Source organism: Equus quagga, unplaced genomic scaffold (assembly GCF_021613505.1).
Source record: "Equus quagga isolate Etosha38 unplaced genomic scaffold, UCLA_HA_Equagga_1.0 199059_RagTag, whole genome shotgun sequence".
NCBI classification, from domain to species: Eukaryota; Metazoa; Chordata; class Mammalia; order Perissodactyla; family Equidae; genus Equus; species Equus quagga.
In genome coordinates, this window is record NW_025798317.1 from 1 (window position 1) to 6575 (window position 6575).

Consider the following 6575-nt stretch of genomic DNA (forward strand, 5'->3'; position numbering starts at 1 on the left):
GGGATGGCTCATAAAAAGGCACCTTCAGAAGATGGTTTAAACTGCCATGGGTACCATTGTTTGGTGCTGGTTCAATGTGTAGAAGATCTGTTTTAAGAAATTCAGAGTAGTTTTAACTTGGAAGGCAACAACATCTCTGGAAGATGGGAGAAAACAAGGCCCCCTGTTCACTTCCTTCAATAAATTCTGCGGCAATGCAGTCGCGTCCCGCACATGCAGTTCAGTTTACTAACTTTCTTCCCAGAGTTCCCATCACCCAGCCTTTCTGGAGAACAGGACCAGTTGCTATAGATGAGCTGCAGGAACTTTTAGGAAGCGTTTCTGTTCCTCCAGAGAAAAACATCATTGTTTAAATCATCCCTTTGTTCCTTAAACATATCATGGTTTTCTAGCATAAAAGCTATCCTTTTAGTAAAAACAAACTGAAAGAAGTTAAATAATTTACAATCTTACTTGCAGTACTTTTACTTAATTCTATGAAAATTCTCTAAGGACAGATACTATTTAAAAATTAAACTAGTGAATTTTGCTTAATATGTAGAGAACTTTTTCTAATGTTTTTCTATAAAAACAAAACTTGCAAATATTTCACAGACATGGGCGTTTAGTGGCTCCTGCTGAGCACTGCCCAGTAGGTCTCTCCTAGACCCGGAATCGTATCTGGTTCCTTCTAAGCCTCTTCCCACAGGGCCAGCAGCCTGACCACACACGCAGCCTTGGGCACCGAGAACTGAAGCTCTTAAGGCGACAACACGTGACTTTTAAATGACGCTTTTTGGTCTCTAAGTCACATTCAATCATCACAGGCCAGGACAAGATTAAGAGCGACAACTGTGAGCATACTTTGTCCAGAGTCCTTTGGCCAAAGGTGAAAATGCAACGCGCCCTCTGCCTTGCTGACATCAACAACTTGTTAACACAGCGGTCTGAGGCAGGCACGGAGGTAGAAAGGGCAGGTGAGATGCCCCAAAACTCGACTTCTTTAAGATTTGTTAAGACTCAGTGTGGTAACAAGTGTCTCTCCAAATAGGATTTTCTTACCATCCTGTTATTCCAGAAGCTTTCTCTCTGTAATTATAAGAAAATACTTGTGTTTTTCAGTGTGTTTTTCCTGCTTTGAAAAGTTGGAAGTCTAATTTTCTTTAGCTGTTTTATTAAATTAAATTTTCATATAGTAACTAATAGAAAAGCTGGTCTCCTGAGATCTAATGTTTATTGTTCCTAGAAGGACAAAAAGATTTCATTCCTATAGCTGAATAATTCTGAAGAATAAATAATTCTTCCTCATCTTTTCTACTTTCTGTCTTCTCAGTGCAGAGCATCCACCTTTGGGATTCAATGTACCACCAATTTCAAAATATATATTTTAAAACTCTATCCACATTTCGCCATTGTATTTATATGGACATACTTACCACATATTAGGTTATAGAGTTCAATATTTTCGAACGGTTCAATTTCAGTCTTCTCTTTAAAACTGGGTCCATGTGCCAGAAAGATAGCCTAGATGGAAATGGTCCTACTATTACTAGATGCCATCTAAACTCAGAAACAGATGGTGGAAGAGACACAATTTTCCTTCTATACCAGCTCTCCCATTTGCAGCTTAGGCTTCTGTAAGGATTTCTGTTCCGATCTGAAATGATTTCTACATCATTTCCAGCTGTGGTGTTGTACAATCTCAATCAAATATAATCCACCCTGTGTTCCCTTCTCTCTCTACCTGCGTCCACAGCACGTCAGATGTCAACAGGCTAGGAGACTACAAGCAACAGTGGACAAGCCACGTCAGCACAGTTCCACCACAGCTGGGCAACAGAAATTAGCAATTCGTCACATAACATCTCGTATTCTTTTTATATTCCATTCATATCATTGCTCAAATATGTTAACACATGGCAAAAAATGTGGAAGTTTCTAAGCATTAAATTTTTGCACTACTTCTATGAACCCACTGATTTCTCAAATGTATCGCCCCTTTACTTTTAGGATGAAGAGACCCAAATATTTTTATTTATGTTAATTAATGTTAACAATTATTTTGTTTATAACAGATCTAATTGTTTTAGATTGTAAATAACTAGAAGAAAACCATCAAACATAAACAAGCGATTGTTTTCTGGTAACAGGGATATATACATATATTTTTTTTATTTTATATGTGTATATTTTATACGTGGATATTTTATACACATATTTTTTTCCCAAGATAGTCAGCAAAGAATTGGAGGTGTAGGATTTTCTTGCAGTAATTAAATTAATTATCAAATAGCCCCCTAACTAACAGAGAAGTGCTCTGTTTCTAGAGATTTTTCAAAGAGGTATAACTCCTCATGACAATGTTAGGAGGCAGTACATTCAAAAGAGCCTAACATTTTTTGCTATTTGGAAAGGGACAGGGCTGTGTGTATATGTGGGGTGTGTGTGTAGTGTCTGCATATGTGTGGGGTGTGTGAGTGGTGTGTATAGTGTGTGTGTATGTATGTAGTGTAGAGCCATGAAGCTCCACCTCTGGGGGACACGGCTGCCCTTCACTCCTGGACTCCTCCAGAGAGCGCCTTCCTGGGCTTCCCCGGCACAGAGGCTGCTGGTTTCCTTCCTGCCTCCCTGGCTCGACTTCTAGGTCTCTGTGCTGGCAGCTGTGTTTCTCCCCACCTCTTCTAAGAGAAATGCTTAGGGCTCTGTACTTGTCCTCCTCTCCCTTACATTCAGTCCCTGAGCATCTTATTTAGGTGCATATCTTTTAAATGTTTTATACGCCTCAAACACAATTTCGGATCTCCAGGTAGACTCTCTCTTAATTGCCTGTGTAACATCCCGACGTGCACGTCTAACACATATTAGGAACTCAACATGTCCAGCTGCTTTTCACTCTTCCCCTCCATCAGCGCCAGCCACAAGCTACCATCCTCCCACAGCTATGAGGGCTCTCCCGACACAGCAGACACTCACCCCTGGGCCTTTGCACTGGCTGTTTCTTCTGCCTGAGACATTTGCCCTGAGTATTTGAAAAGTTCTTCCTTCACCTTCTTCAAGTCTCTGCTCAAATGGCATCTCAATGAATCTCACTGTGTCCACCTTATTTAAGGTTTCATGCTGCCTCCATGGCATCCATAACACCCCCAGTCTCCACCTACTCTGCTTTACTTTCTCTTTATTTCCCATAGCACTTATCCCTAACATAGCAAATAATATATTCCTTTATTACGCCAGTTACCTGTATCCCCTTGTTAGAATGAACACTACATGAGGGCAGGGATCTTTATCTGTTCCCTTCACAGATGTATTCAAGAGTCCTGAACATTGCCCGTCACAAACTAAGTGCTCAATAAATACTTGTTAAAAAAAAAAAAAAAAGCAGTACGTTACCTCCATGCTCTTAAACTCATTGTCGTAACCATGGGTGCCTCCTCCACAGGATGAATAACTTTTACTCCTATAAAGAAATAATAGTATTACACTGTGATCAGTATATTGATATGACACCTTATTACACAGTGAGCTTTAATGGATTTTTATGTAGCTTCTGCTTTCACATAAGTAAATTTTTCTGTGAACAACAGCATGAATATAGTTATTTTCATGCTCAAATTCATAACCACAGGGGACCAAGCAGAATGGCAGGGGAGACGGAAGGAGAATTCCAGGATCTGTAAATAGAATTCAAAGCCTTTGACTCATAGACAGCGACAAAAAGATGACAGCGGAGGGAGAGATTTTAAGAAAGAATTTGGCTTCAAGCTCACCTGCCCCTTTACACATAACTGTCTGCGTGATTACAAAGAGTTTGATTAATATGTCACTTGAAGCATGTCAGGACTTTAGAAATAAGTCTTTGGAACTAGGAAAAATATTGACTCCTATTTTACAGCGGAGAAGTCTAGTGAAAGAATATCAAAGCACGAACAAAGAACACCCAGGGCGAGTTACTAGAACACTTGGTGAGGGGCAGCCAGCATATTCCCTAAAGTCAGAGGTTATTTTTAACTTCTGAGACTGTCTTCCACAGGCTGTTGCTCTATGACTTGAACAATTTTTCAAATTTAATTAATTTGTCTTTGCCTACTTTTTATACTTTAATCTTTGAATTGAGCAGTATTAGTAGTTTTATACATAGTCAGGTTTTATATTGAAAACAAAATAGCAATAAATGAACCTAGACTTTTATTTTTTTGAGGAAGATTAGTCCTGTACTAACATCCTCCGCCAATCCTCCCATTTTTTTTTTTTGCTGAGGAAGATTGTCCCTGGGCTAATATCTGTGCCCATATTCTTCTATTTTATATGTGGGACATCTGCCTCAGCATGGCTTGATAAGTGGTGAGTAGGTCCACGTCTGGGATCCAAACCAGTGAACCCTGGGCCACAGAAGTGGAGCATGTCAAGTTAACCACTATGCCACTGGTCAGTCCCAGCCTAGATTTTTTTGTTGTTGTTGAGGAAGACTAGCCCTGAGCTAACATCTGCCACCAATCCTCCTCTTTTTGCTGAAGAAGACTGGCCCTGAGCTAACATCCATGCCCACCTTCCTCTACTTTATATGTGGGACTCCTGCCACAGCGTGACTTGCTAAGCAGTGCGAAGGTCCACACCCAGGATCCGAACTGGTGAACCTCAGGCCGCTGAAGTGGAACATGTGAACTCAACTTCTGCGCCACTGGACCAGTCCCCCAACCTAGACTTTCTTTAAAGCAACAATGTTATATTCGTTCAAATTAGGTCTCTAAGGAGAGAAAAAGACTCCTGCTTCCAATGGTTGGCCTTGAAAGATTCCTCTCATTTGCTTCCCCACTCCCCACCTCCCAATCCCCAGGGCAAATACACACACACACACACACACACACACAATGTTTTTGTTTGTCTTTATATTGTAGGCTTAACTGAAAACAGGACTTTATTTTAGTGTCTTAAAAAACCAACTTTTAAAAAATTCATAACTGACTCCTACTCAGGTTAAATAAAGATGAATCACAACACTGAGCAGGCCACACTCCACTCTGCCGGGCAGAGGGAAGGCAGGAGAGGCTGAGGACTGCCTGGAATGGGGAGAGCACAGGCGTCCTGTTTACAAGGGGCTTAAACTCAGTCACACTAAGGGGCCAGTGCGCGTCCTCCTCTCAGTTAACTCCAATAAAACGGTTGGCGTAAGGTAAAAGTTGTTTAAAAACATTTTTGTCCTTATTGCATGGATATTTGGTTCCCCGAGATTACTGGAAGTATTTCATGGGGGACAATTAAGTTTTAAATTCTGTGTGGGAAGTTAGAGTACTCATTAATGAAAGAAAGAGAAGGTCTTTTAAACCAAGTCCTTAGTAAAATTTTCTAAAATTAGGCCTTTATTTATCTTTCTACTTTCAGAAAAATCTAGCTTTTTTGTATTTTCAACTCCTAACCCAACTCTATTAGAAAACTTTAGTAAACATTGCATAGCATTATTTGGAAGTAAAAGATAAAAAATATTGCTAGAAAACGTGCTATTTTCTATTACTTTCCAAAGGAGAACTTGAGAAGTTTGCTCCTCTAACTGCTCCTGTTTGTGCTTTCCAACCATCCAGTGGCTCTGGAAATTACATATGGAAAAATGGAAGCTGGCATTTGGAAAAGACGAGTTGATTTTATCTGTCAAAATTTAGCTCAACATCCAAGCACTGTATGAATTCTTTTGGAACAAATTCTCTTTTACCTTCTCCAAGGCTAATTAATAAAGTTGAAATCAAGGCCAGGTTTCTCTGCCACAGCTGGCGATGACACAGAGGGGAGATGAGCACGACTTCGTTCCTGGTACACAATCAGTTGCCAAGTCCTATCTTTCTCTGTGGTACCCTCCTCACTTTCCCTTGCTTTCCCTTCTGCTGTCACCATTCTAAGCTCGAGTCCCATTTCCTCTGACTTGAACCAACTTCCTAATTGGTTATCCTGACTCTGAATTGGTTATCCAGAATCTTCCCCCCGACACACACACAGACAAATGCTCATGCATGCACACCCACATGCCTAGTCGTATTTAAGACTATTTATCCCTGTTGGAAACACATGTTTTAATGAGTACAAATGTGGGACAGAACATGATGAGCCCGTACTATCCTGGGAAATCTGTCTTAAGTTCACCATAAATGTCTTCCTGATAATGTGCTACCTAATTAGTCTTACCATCCCACCGGCTCCACAGCATCCCTTGGGCTGTCATAAGGCTGAAGAACTGGTCACTGCACACCTTCTAACTGGGCTCCCTGCCACTCACTTGACCATCCTCCTCCATTCGGCAGCTGGAGTGAGCTCTCTGAAATGCACATCCCACTACATTCACCTCCAGCCACCTTGTGGCTACCAATGGTCTCCTACTTTCGTCATGGTCAAAGTCACATTCCCTGGTCATGACAGATAAAGTCCTTCATGCAGAGGGCAGGTTCATTCACCCAGTGCTCTAGCAATACGAGACTACTTGCAATTTCTGGAATCTAGTCCATCTGTCTGACTCTTTCTTTCTACCCTTCTTGCCCCAGAGCTGCTGCTGACTTTAAAAAGGCACCCACTGCTCTGGGCAATGCTTTTAGAAAAAGAAGCACCTTGAGAAG

The 6575-nt window shown here is 41.0% G+C and overlaps 1 long non-coding RNA gene across 1 annotated transcript; it reads right to left on the minus strand.

Moving 5' to 3' along the window:
- Positions 1-4053, minus strand: LOC124233363 (uncharacterized). The gene is made up of 3 exons (XR_006887038.1): positions 3370-4053; positions 1416-1503; positions 1-87 (listed from the first exon to the last, which is right to left on the minus strand). It is a non-coding gene; the product is annotated as an uncharacterized LOC124233363 (long non-coding RNA).
- Positions 4054-6575: the final 2522 nt, after the last annotated feature.